Raw genomic sequence first — 12694 nt, forward strand, 5'->3', positions numbered from 1 at the left:
ATTAAGTGAAATTCCTGATCCACTGATGAAAGAAGTTCTCCTGCAGAACTGATCAAGTTGTCAAATGAATTATACAATTTTTATAAAACAAGTATTCTAAAACAAACACAAACAAAAATTAAAACTTTAAAATGTTATATGTATATTCCTCAAGGTGTAGACTTTTTGTGCAAATTCAATATCTGGAAGTGATAAATTTGATTCAAAACAATCTAAAAGGTACATGTAAAGTATCTGTATAATTTTAGTACACCCCCCCCCCTACAAACTCCCGGGTAATAATGCACACTTCTGATAAAAAATATTTTTAAACAATGAGAACGTACTATTTTCTACTACACTAGCTGCAGAACTGTAGCTCTCTGCTTGAGAAAATTCGGACAGATAAAGCAGAGAGCTACAGATCCAAGCGTTGTAAAAACCTTCGATTTACGCCGACGATTTTTCGTCGCTGCTTTAGGTATTTATTTCGTGTAGTTTAAGCTTTCTCTGGCTTTTAGAATGGTATTCTATAATAATTCATATATTTAACTCTTACATTTTACACTTAATTTGCCTTTTAATGGTCCGAAACAGTCCTGTATAAAGTTTTGTAATGTTGGTTCAAAAGAGTTTCCTTTCGACGTCCGTGACCACAAACAGCCATTTGCTAGCGTTTAGAGGAAAGTAAATCATCAGGAATTGAAGTTTAATTCATGATTAATTTTCAAGTACATTTTAAAATTAATTTCAAAGCTGTGGAAATTATAAAATACAAGAAAAAATAACTGTAGTGTATGGCAAGCCCTTTTACTATTTATTCGTAAAATAAATTTTTCTTTCAAAATGAGAGATATCTCTCTAGCATAGAGAGATATCTCTTTAGCTTATGGAGATATCTCTTTAGCTTATAGAGATATCTCTTTGACTAATAGAGATATCTTAATACTTTAGAGAGATATCTCTTTCAACAAAAGAGATATCTCTTTTTGAAAGAGAGATATCTCTTTTAGTAAGAGAGATATCTTAATAAGCTAGAGAGATATATCTTTAAACGAGAGAGATATCTCTTAAAGTTAGAGAGATATCTCTTTAACAAGTTTAAAAGAGATATCTCTCTTAATTAGAGAGATATCTCTTTAGATTTTCAAAAAAAGATATCTTTCTAAGCTAAAGAGATATCTCTTTTAATGAAAGAGATATCTCTTTTCCAATCACCCTTAAAATAAAATAACTAATTCTCCCGTTAAAAACGAAAGCGAAACAGGAAGTAATGTCTGTTAAGTCGTTCGTTTTCTGGTTATGGAAAAGAAGAGGATAAAATGGACTGATTGATACAGGTAAACAACGTTTAATTGCTTTATTGTTTTAAGCGAAAGTAACAGGATTTCAAACCAAAACGTCCCCCAAAGATTGGTTCCATATTATATTTAGTTCATTTATTTAGCTCACAGGACAGCTGAGCCGGGGATATAGAATGCGAAGTCAATAAAAACAAATTCGAAATGGCCTACATGCACCCAATTTCATCGATCACGGGAATGCAGGATTGATTACTACGTCGATTAAACATAATCCTGATAGAATTAATGTTATTTTTTAATTAATTAATACTCCAAAAATAAAAACGTCCAACATTACTTCTTTCATGTAAACAGGGATGTATATATTCAACTTCAATATTAACTGTAAGACCGTTAAACGACATACATGTACGATCAATATATTAACTGTAAAGCCTTATGACCCTCTTCCCAAACACAGGCACCTGAAGTATGGATAATACCCCCCCCCCCTTTTTTTAATATTTTTTTTAAATTTAACAAAAAAAGGGGGGTATCATCCATACTTCAGGTGCCCGTGTTCCCAAATACTCTTACAATTATGAGAAAGACATTTTATTTTCTTAAAATAGGCATTAGAAATAGGAATTTTCTTATTTGTCTTAGCTAGAACAATCCCCAATTTATCCAATGTTGTCACCAAACAGGTCTGCACTGGGTCCATAAGACATTCATCATTCAATGGTAGAACATTTTATCTACATTTGTCATATTTTACAGAGATCCAGGAGGTACTGAAAAAGGGACAATGCTTCGACTGAATGTGTCATCCATGTACCAGTATAGACCTGTTAATGAGGCATATCCAATAATTCTTATACTCATGAAGAGTGCGGCAACTCCCAAGTAGTTAAGGATGGCACGCATTTTAAATCAGGTACAGGATAATTTTTTGGGCTGCACTTTTCTTTACTTCAATATTTCAAACTTACTAGTTAAGTATCAAGTCCACAAAAGCTCAAACACCATGGTGAATCAATGGGCCATAATGATAGTTAAATTTGTCATATGCTTTCTTATTAAATTATCAATTTGAAATTTGATTGGTAAAAAACATTTATTAACAAGTACAATTCTTCTACTGTGTGCCTGTCATCCCAACAATTGCAAATGCACATCGATAGGTTCTCCATGAAAATTGCTAACTGCGCAGAATGGTTGCACATTTTTTCAATGAACTACATTTTAACATTGAATCCTTCAGTATAACAAGACAAATATTGCAGGCTTATTTTAATACAATATAAATAAACTTAAGAACAAATTTAAGGATTGAAGTTTAATTTGTATATTTGGTAGTTACATGCGTAATTAGTTTTATATATAAAGGATGTACACAAGCATTTTATAACATTGAAAATATTCAAGAAAGTATTCTCTTAATTTCTTGTAGATCCTCACTTCTAGGATGTTTTCCATGTTCTTGTGAAAAGTGTTTTACATGGCACCATTCAGCTACAAATACTTTGCTGGTGGAACTGTGACATCAATCAACTGCTCATGCCACTGCTAATTGGCAGAATTTCCTTTGGGACAAGCAAACTGTTTCAAATATTTTACACCTGCAAGTTAGTACTTATGAAATTTTGTTTGCAGGAAGCTAAAAGCTAATGAGTATTGAAAATACAAGTCAGATGAAGTACAAAAGTGTTGATACAAGTCATTTAGAATTTTCAATTCTTTGCAGGTAGTGATGAGTGTACTGGAAGTTTTTTCGGGATCTTGTCCGACATCATAGGTACAACTGGTCACTGTGCTTTCTTGGTTACATAAGCAGGCATATTGTTAAAGCGGTGACACATGTAGCTTCAAATGATGCTTGACTGTTTAAGTGTTTTTCTATGATTTATAAGTAAACCTGGATTGATCTCTGATGCAGTAATATAGAGCCATGTCCATTCTTCAATATTCCATCATCCCACTGTCACAAAGTACTGAAATAAAAATGATTTTCATTTTAAAAATTTTTGGTTTTTATATGTAACATAAAATTCTACAGAAATTCAAATATTAAAACTACTTCAAAACAAGATGTGTTTGTGAAACACTATGCACTAGGCGGCAACAAATTCAAACAAGTTTTTTTAAGCATATAGGTCATAGTCAAGGTCACAAGGTCATTGGCCTTGGTGTCATTTGAAAGAGCTTAATTAGTGGAGTATGCAAATCAAATATGAAGTCTCTATCTTTAACGGTACACTACAAAAGGTATGGTGAAAGTTCAAAATGGTATTTATAGCATTAAAGTCACATTAAAGGTCAAAAGTTCACTGGCCTTGGTGTCATTTGAAAGAGCATAATTAATGAAGAAGGCATTCCAAATATGATTTCTCTATCTTAAATGTATAAAAAGTTAAGGCGAAAGTTTTAAAAAAGCTATTTTTAGCATATAGGTCAAGGTCACAAGGTCATAGACCTTGGTGTCTTTTGAAAGAATTTAATTAGTGGAGTAGGCATATTAAATATGAAGTCTGTATCTCTCATGGTTCAAAAGTTATGGTGGAGGTTAAAGTTGACAAAAGACAAACAGACATAGAAACAGGATATAAACAATAGACAATAATTGACTTATTTTATGATTGTGTATATTAATGTGACTGAATTTTGGAATCAATTTGTACAAAGGTTTAGTGTCATTGAAAAAGATTACAAAATATCCAAAAGAACTGTTTTACTTGTTAATATAGAAGGAAGTTGTTTAGAAAATTTTCTTTTATTAGTTGCAAAAAATTTTATTTACTATTCAAGATCACAAGATAGTAAACCATTATTTATTGATGCAGTAAAGTTATTCAAGTATTACAGAAACATAGAAAATTGTTGTGAAAAAGTTAAGGACAAAATACTCAGTAAATGGGTCCTGTATGATAATGTGTACAAACAAGTGATGAAAAAATCAAAATTGTAATTTTTTATTAATTTATATCTACACATTTGGGTACATCTGTTTTGTTTTGGGATAAATTTTATGTTTAACTGTCATATGTTTACATATATGTACATTTATTATGCCCCCCCCCCCCCTTGAAGAAAGGAGGGCATATTGCTTTGCTGCTGTCTGTCAGTCCATTTAGTTTCCATTCATTTTCTTCACAACCATTGCACTGAAATGAAATTTGGTATACAGCCTTACAGGTATATCAGATGAATATCTAGGTCAAGTTCTGTTTTGGGTATGATCATCGCGCCATTTTTGACAGAGTTATACCCCTTGGCTTTAGAAAAATTCCAATTACTTGCAGTTTCTGTTCATTTCCTTTGCAGGGGTTGCACATAGTGAAATGCAATTATACAGATTTATCAGATGATCAGGAATATCTAGGTCAAGTTCTCTTTTGGGTATCCTTGCACCATTTTTGACAGAGTAATGCCTTTTTGGACTTAGATAAAAAATTCCAATGTGGGGGGAGGGGGGCATAAGTATTTTACAAACATCTCATTATTTTTAATTTTAGAAAGTGCACTGTGTGAGTGTGTGCAATTGTGGTGGTGAGTGGGTGAAAATTGTCTTGTGTTTGTGCAGTGTATATATGGATCATATACCATGCAGTACTCAGAAATGCTAAATAAAAGGCTGCGTAGAAGAAAAAAAAATAATTAAAACTACCAATCAAATAAGTATTAAATGTAAATCTTTTAAGATGAAGGTTTTGCTTTGTCAGATTCTTTGCTTATAGGGACACTTACCTTTAATAATGTCATGACAGGTGAGGCACATGGCTGGTCTTCATGCTGGATCAGTTCTTAGTTAAAACCATCCAGTATTGCCCCAAGATTGCCAGATGTACAGACAAAACCTGTAATTTAGCAAGCTTCTGTAATATTGAATTATTACATAGGCCATAGTTGTATGTGCAACTGATAATGATGTAGGACTAAGGTGCCTGACAAATAATGAGTTATAAATCTTACAAATATCCATTTACAAATCTTAACTTTCTTCATTAAATTTTATCAATGATTTTACAAGAAAATCAGAATAAAAATTGTCCTTTTTATACATAAAAAATATTTTCATTTAAAATCTTTTTATTTAAAAATATTTGTTGCATTTTCATATTTAGGGTACCCTTCCTAGGCCAACAATAAAAAAAATGATTTGTTTGATGTACTCTGACCGACCTGTTCAAATAGCCCCTACCCATTTGCATTCATTTCTTGGGGGCACTTAAAATTTTTTAACACCCCCCTTAATTTCCATAGATGTTTTAAAGATAAGGTATCATATTTTTTTTAGGATGCTTTTTAATTTATAAATACAAAGTCTTTGTAACTAAATGAAAACATTAACAGATTTTTGAGTCTGTGGTTTTAAATATGACAGTTATCAATTAATTCAATGCAGTAAGACATATGAGAAAAAAAAAACTAGAAATATGTCCACAGGACAGGAATGCCCGCCAAGGGTATATTAGTCATGCAAAATGAAAATTTGTATGAAATTTGATCAGAATATCTTGAAAAATGTTACAGTTGAATTGCTTACATCAGTATGTATCAGCATATGAAGTTTGACACTAATTTCAGAGATGTGAGGTCAAGGTCAAATAAAAGGTCAATGTCATGTTGATGCAGTTGAATTGCTTACATCAGAATGCATCACCATATGAAGTTTGACACTAACTTAGGAAAACTGAGGTCAAAGTCAAAAGAAAGGCCAAGGACAAAAAATGTTTGTTTCAGTTGAAAAGCTCTCATCAGTATGGTAAGTTTGATACAGTAAATCTCGTTTCGTACGAACAAATATTGCGAATTCATGGGTATAGCGAAGTCATCTTGGATTCCCAGCTATAAAATTTCAATGAATTTCTTATACGATTATAATGAATTATGGATATAGCGAAGTAATTTCATAGGTCCCAGCAACTTTGTTATAACTGAGTTTTGCTAAAACACCATCTTGAATGGTATGTTTAAAACTAAGTTAAACACTAATTTAAGAAAAGTGAGGTCAAGGTCAAAGGAAAGGTCAAGGACAGAAAATGTTGATGCAGTTGCATAGCTCTTATCAATATCTATCAGCAAAGTTTGATGAAATATCCTGTATAGTTTCTTTGAAACTGGGCTTTGAACTGAGCTAAACGCAAAGTGTGATGCATGGACAGAAAGACAGAAGACAGTCATGACAAACACTATATGCCCAGGCCATAATCATGGTGGGGCATAAAAAAACTACCGGTACCTACCAACCTACCTGCCAACCTTGATAAAAGTGGGTAGGAGTACATCAAACAAATATATTTTTAAAGCTGGCCAGTTGTTGACTAGTATATTAGTCATTTTGATATGCTATGTCTTATAAAAAATAAATTTTATATTTGTCTTAGAACTTATTTGTTGCATCAATTTCATACCTGTATTTGATTTGCATTGTTTTGGATGCTGATAATTCAAAGTCAGTTTGGTCTTAGGTGCTGCTGACTTTGGATCTCTTAGGAACTGCATCTTTTATCTGTGTTACTGGTTCTCTTGTACCTCGCTGCTATAAATAAGTTTTAGTGTATACAGTTGTGTAATATCAGTGAATAAATTGAACAGACAGATTGATTGTTTATTGTTTATCGTTCCTCTCAAGAATTTTTCACTCATATGGAAACGACAGTGGAGAGCTGCAAATTTTGTCCTAATGACCTATACTCAGCACTCAGGGCCATTGACTGATTGAGCAGGAAGGGATCTTTTTTGTGCCAACACCTGAGCTACTGCAACAAGGGGCCACAGTTATACTGTATCATCCCAAGGACAGGTCTCCACATCCCACAGTGGGATTCAAACTCATGATGTAAGGATCAACACCTTATTTCGCGACTCTACTAGAGCAGACACTCTAACCACTGTGCCATGCAGGCGAATTTGAACAGACAGAAAAATTTACCAAAATCCATAAAGCATGTTCTATAAACAGGAAACATACTCTCTAAAGTGAGAAATATGGTCATCTAAATTTTATTTAATGCAGAGAGATGGCAAAATATATGAACATCTTAGGCCATACCAATTTCTAATATAGTTCGTCGTATTCGCCGCTTCTATTTATTACAAATGCAAATTATAATATTACAAAAAAAAATGTCCGCGCGCGCTTCCAAAAAAAGCCGACTACAATTTTTTTTTTGCACCAAACACACATGAACTTTGAAACTTGTATGACAGATGCGCGGGATTTATAGTGAGATTGAAGCAGTTTGTGAAGTTTTGCACCATGTCTGTTTAACTGTTCATATGTACCAGGGGTGTGCAATTAGCATCCCCTGACGCCCGGGGCTAACATTTTTGGGGGTCGGGATAGTGGTTTTCTACAAGGAGGTAGCCCGTCGGGCTAGTAAAAAATATAACTACACACGCAATACATGAAAAGCACAACCGGTATTTTAACTCGTTTTTGGCTATAAAATTCCCAACCAGTTTATATTTTCCAGACAACAATACTCCTCCTGTCAATAAATCTCCATAATCTTATCCGTTTTGCAGAACTACCTGACTTATTTACTTCCAAAAACGATCGTTTTTTTCCTAATCCGAATTTCTTCTATTCCTCCTTCTATGGTAAATACATGCAGCTATATCTTTAAATTATTTACGATCACTCAATCAACTGAAAGATAAGTGTTTTGTGACTCACATAAAATGCATTTCTTTTGTTTTGAATGATTTAAGATGAAAACAAAATGAATTTAATTTCATTCTAAATGAGCTGGTGCAATGATCAGAGAAAGGGAAGATAATTTATTGAAGTTCATTTTAACTTTATTTCATAATATTTAAACATGACTGAATTTGATTTTGAGAATTAAAACTTTGACTTTAAAAAGAATGACCTCAGTACCCTGACTTTTATCAGCAATTAATATCTTTTTCAACATTATTTTATAGTTCAATTATTTTAATTTTTGCCCCTGTATTTGGGCTAATAACTTTGCATTTGCCACTAGCCTGTGGGCTAGTACTTGATATTTTTAATTGCACAACACTGTGTACTATAGTTAAAAACAATGGGTACAAAGTTGTTTCATACACAGCAATAGAAATGGAAGCAGAGGAGATGTTTGAAAACATTACATTTATGAAAGTAAAGTCTTTGAAATTTGACACATTTTTACTTATTAAAAAAAATCCCCAAAAAGTTAAGAATGATAAGTTCATGTGGTATGCAAATGATATCTATCTTTATTTTTTAGGTTCACGTATTTTGAAATAACACTTTATTAAAAAATATATATATGTATAAATTATATTCGCTCGCCTCATAATTTTGAAACCCAAAATAAAAAATATTAATAAAAAAATTTCGCTCGCTCGCCTCACTTTTTATTTTTGAAAATCCGAAGAACTATTTTACAAATTGGTATGGCCTTATCCTTGTGAAATAGATCTAAATTGCTACAAACATTTAATGCTCAAAAAAATAATCCACTAATACAAAGCAGGTTAAAATTTACTGAAAAACAAGATGTGTTTGTGAAACACTGATGCCCCCGTATGGCAATTTAGCGACAGTTAAGCTTTCTCAAATGCAAATCAAATTATATGTTAATTCGTACCAAAGTAAGGTCTTCTCACAAGAAATGAGAAATGTAAACACTAACTAAACCTGCTCCAGGGTTATGACCAATGTTAACATCTTAAAAGATAGGACAAATTCCGGGTCAAGGTCAAAGGGTCAAGGTTGTTGTGTTCTAAAGAAAGGCCTTGTCTCAAAGATTATGTATGGGAAGTATGAAAGCACTGGCCCTTACCGTTCAAAAGTTATGGCCAAGGTTAAAGTTTGTAAAAAGTAGGTCAAACTTTAAGGTCAAGGTCAAAGGGTCAAGATTCTTGATATCCAATGAAAGGTATTGTCACAAGGATTACACATGTGAAATATGAAAGCTCTAGCCCCAACTATTCAGAAGTTATGGTCAAGGTTAAAGTTTGGTAAAAGTAGCTCAAACACCAAGGTCAAGGTCAGATGGTCAAGGTTCTTGAAATCAAATGAAAGGTCTTGTCACAAGGATTAAATTTGTGAAGTATGAATGCCCTAGTCCTAACCCTTCAAAAATTTCTGTCAATGTTGTATTTTTAAAGTGGATCAAACTCCAAGGTCAAGGTCAATAGGTCAAATTTGGTGGTACCCAAAGAAAGGTCTTTACAAGGAATATACATATGAAATATGAAAGTCATAGCTCCACTAAATCAAAAGTTATTGGCATGGTGAAAGTTTTTGCGGACAAACAGAGAGACAGACAGACAGACGGACACGACAAAAACTAATTACCCCCGAAACCTCATTTACGGGGGCATAAAAAGTATATTAAAAAATTACCCAAACAAAAGTGATGCAGCCACAATATCATAAATATGACGTTGGTTCCCATCAATGACAAAACTCCTCCTCTATAATCAGCTGATGAATAACATCTCGGATTCAAGAGAAATCTGTTAACAAATTAAGGCAAAAGATAATTTTGAAACTAATTCATTCGGTTAAGAATAAAACACTTCATTTTCCCTCAAAATAAACAAGAAAAGGATGACACTCTCTGATTTGTTTACCTGTATTTCGATCGAAATATTCCTGGTGGACGCTCGCACCCAATTTCTTATGACATGAAATTCATACATCGTAAATCGGACAACCCTTCGGCTTTGTAAAACTATTTAATTTCCCCCTGAAAGCTGTGTGTAAACCAGAAACATGCTGAACTGAATACACATTCACCATGACCATGTGCGAGGAAGTGAAAATTATCGTAAAATCTCGCGAGTCACGTGACGAGACTTACAGACTCTGGACCGAATTTTCTCAGCTTTTGAATAATGAATAAAAAGTTCACTTCCGGTAAAGGGAGAAGTCATTTCAAATGGAATTTAAATAAACATAATGAAGAGAGATATCTCTTTGCAATAAAGAGATATCTCTTTTTGCTTCAGAGATATCTCTTTTAGACCCTTTTGAAAGATATCTCTTTCACTTTGAGAGATATCTCTTAAGTGCCTGTCTCAGAGAAAACCATGCAAAATGTTCCAGAAGCAAGTTTCTCTGATCGCCTTCAAACTTTGTGAGCCAAATCTAGTATGCATGAATGAAAATCAAACAAATTTTTATCGGGCTGATCAAACTCGTATAAGTTTTATGGCCTGTTACTAAAAATAGCTCATATGCAACAAAATTAGAGGCAATTTTTTAACTTTTTAGTCATATTTTGAGGAGAAATAAAATTGCAACTTTACAAATTAATTAGATATTCTTTTTTGTAGTAAAAGGATAAAGGTTAGTTCTTCACAAATGCATAGACGGAATGTTTGTCATCCATTTTGTTTTAGTGCAAAAAGGTCATGAAATTGGCACTTTTCCAATTTTTGAAAAAGTGACAATTTTAGGTAGAATTGATATTACTGTAACAACTAGCGAGGATATTTGAATCCAATAAATGTTGTTGCTTATTGTTAAGAATGCTTATGTTAACAAAATATGAAAAAACTGTCGTTGGCAAATATAAATTTTAGAAAATATTGAAAGTCAAAGTTTGTTATATTTTCAAATAAAAAATTTTAAGAATACAGTAAACGCTAATCATAAAGTACCTAAAAACTACTCCAAAAAAAAATAATATCTGGATTTTTATGCCCCCGTAAACGAAGTTTCGGGGGCATATAGTTTTTGTCGTGTCCGTCTGTCTGTCCGTCTGTCTCTTTGTCTGTTTGTCCGCAAAAACTTTAACCTTGCCCATAACTTTTGATTTAGTGGAGCTATGACTTTCATATTTCATATGTGTATTCCTTGTGATAATTCTGATAAAAATACCTTTCATTGGATACCAAGAACTTTGACCCTTTGACCTTGACCTTGGAGTTTGACCTACTTTAAAAATACAACATTGACCATATTTTTGAAGGGTTCGGGCTAGGGCATTCATACTTCACAAATTTAATCCCTGTGACAAGACCTTTCATTTGATATCAAGAACTTTGACTCTTTGACCTTGACCTTGGAGTTTGACTTACTTTTTACAAACTTTAACCTTGACCATAACTTTTGAACAGTAGGGGCTAGAGCTTTCTTATTTCACATGTGTAATGCTTGTGACAAAACCTTTCATTGGATATCAAGAATCTTGACCCTTTGACCTTGACCTTAGAGTTTGACAACTTTTACAAACTTTAACCTTGGCCATAACTTTTGAACGGTAAGGGCCAGCGTTTTCATACTTCCCATACGTAATCATTGAGACAAAGCCTTTCTTTAGAACCCAACAACCTTGACCCTTTTCACCTTGAAATTTAGTTTGTCCTGTATTATAAAATGTTAACCTTGGTCATAACCCTGGAACAGGTGTAGCTAGCGTTTTATATTTCGCATTTCTTGTAAAAAGGCCTTAATTGGTACCAACATATTTGATCTGCATTTGAGAAAGCTTAACCTTCGCTATGTTGCATTACGGGGGCATCAGTGTTTCACAAACACTTCTTGTTTTATATCAGTATTTCATAATTTAGACATACATAGCTCACAATTTAATAAATAATGACCGAATCCAAAAAAAATTTCATAAAAAGGGAGGGGAATTTATGATTTCCTTATAAACCATTACATGGATAATGTACCAGCCTTAAATTTAATTACCTTTTATACAGTTACGAAAGTAAACACATCATTCATCATACTAGTCATTTGATCAACATATTCATTTGAGTGTTAAGAAGAAACAATTTATATAAATTTCCAATTCCATCGATACAAACAGTTAGATATTTCTGACAGTTGCTTTTATTTACTGGAGGAGGTGCAATGACTTGATTTTTTTTTGGACGAATGAGACAATATACGTACACTCTCGTCTTTGTGAGCTATTCAACGCTATAAAATCATCAACATTTTCATCTGCTACCTTCTTGAATTCTACTGCCATTTAACACAATCTGGACAATTTACTGTTCTCCCATATTCTTCATACTTTGAAATGAAATATTATTGTAAATTTCAAAGGGAAAGGTGTTTACATGTATCATTATTAATTTCAAGGTTACGGTTCCCACGCTTGACAAAAAGGACCAACTTCAAATCTTTGTAAAGTTTAATGTATACACATGTACATTATACCTCCATTAGACCAATTATCTTTTTGCCTCTGTACAAAATAATGCAAAGTAATAACTTAAATATAATATATGTCATGTGGCTGCATTAATAAGTAAAAAAAATGTTAATGCTGACAATAATGACGACAGAATGAAAGTTCTTTTTTCATGAAATGACGATTTTTCATACGCAGTTTTTAAGTCTACATGGCTACAGCAGAAAGAACTTCATTAACCATAGTTGAGACATAATTATTATATTCATTTACATCTAACATGTTTACAACTTCTGATAGTTTCTCATCATCTTCAAC

The 12694-nt window shown here is 32.8% G+C and overlaps 2 long non-coding RNA genes across 4 annotated transcripts; one reads left to right on the plus strand and one right to left on the minus strand.

Annotated features, from left to right (window-relative positions):
- Positions 1-1166: 1166 nt before the first annotated feature.
- LOC134235268 (uncharacterized) lies at positions 1167-2850 on the plus strand. Its single transcript, XR_009985367.1, has 3 exons — positions 1167-1319; positions 2043-2199; positions 2716-2850. It is a non-coding gene; the product is annotated as an uncharacterized LOC134235268 (long non-coding RNA).
- LOC134235269 (uncharacterized) lies at positions 2587-10007 on the minus strand. 3 transcript variants are annotated; one of them, XR_009985369.1, is made up of 5 exons: positions 9855-10007; positions 9625-9737; positions 6677-6801; positions 5010-5119; positions 2587-3256 (listed from the first exon to the last, which is right to left on the minus strand). It is a non-coding gene; the product is annotated as an uncharacterized LOC134235269 (long non-coding RNA). The 3 variants fall into 3 exon arrangements; XR_009985368.1 differs by having other exon boundaries at positions 6677-6804; XR_009985370.1 differs by lacking the exon at positions 2587-3256 and adding an exon at positions 4347-4426 and having other exon boundaries at positions 6677-6804.
- Positions 10008-12694: the final 2687 nt, after the last annotated feature.

The sequence above is a fragment of the Saccostrea cucullata genome, unplaced genomic scaffold (genome assembly GCF_032062105.1).
Source record: "Saccostrea cucullata isolate Sc308-1 unplaced genomic scaffold, CSIRO_AGI_Scuc_v1 ctg3669, whole genome shotgun sequence".
Lineage (NCBI taxonomy): Eukaryota > Metazoa > Mollusca > Bivalvia > Ostreida > Ostreidae > Saccostrea > Saccostrea cuccullata.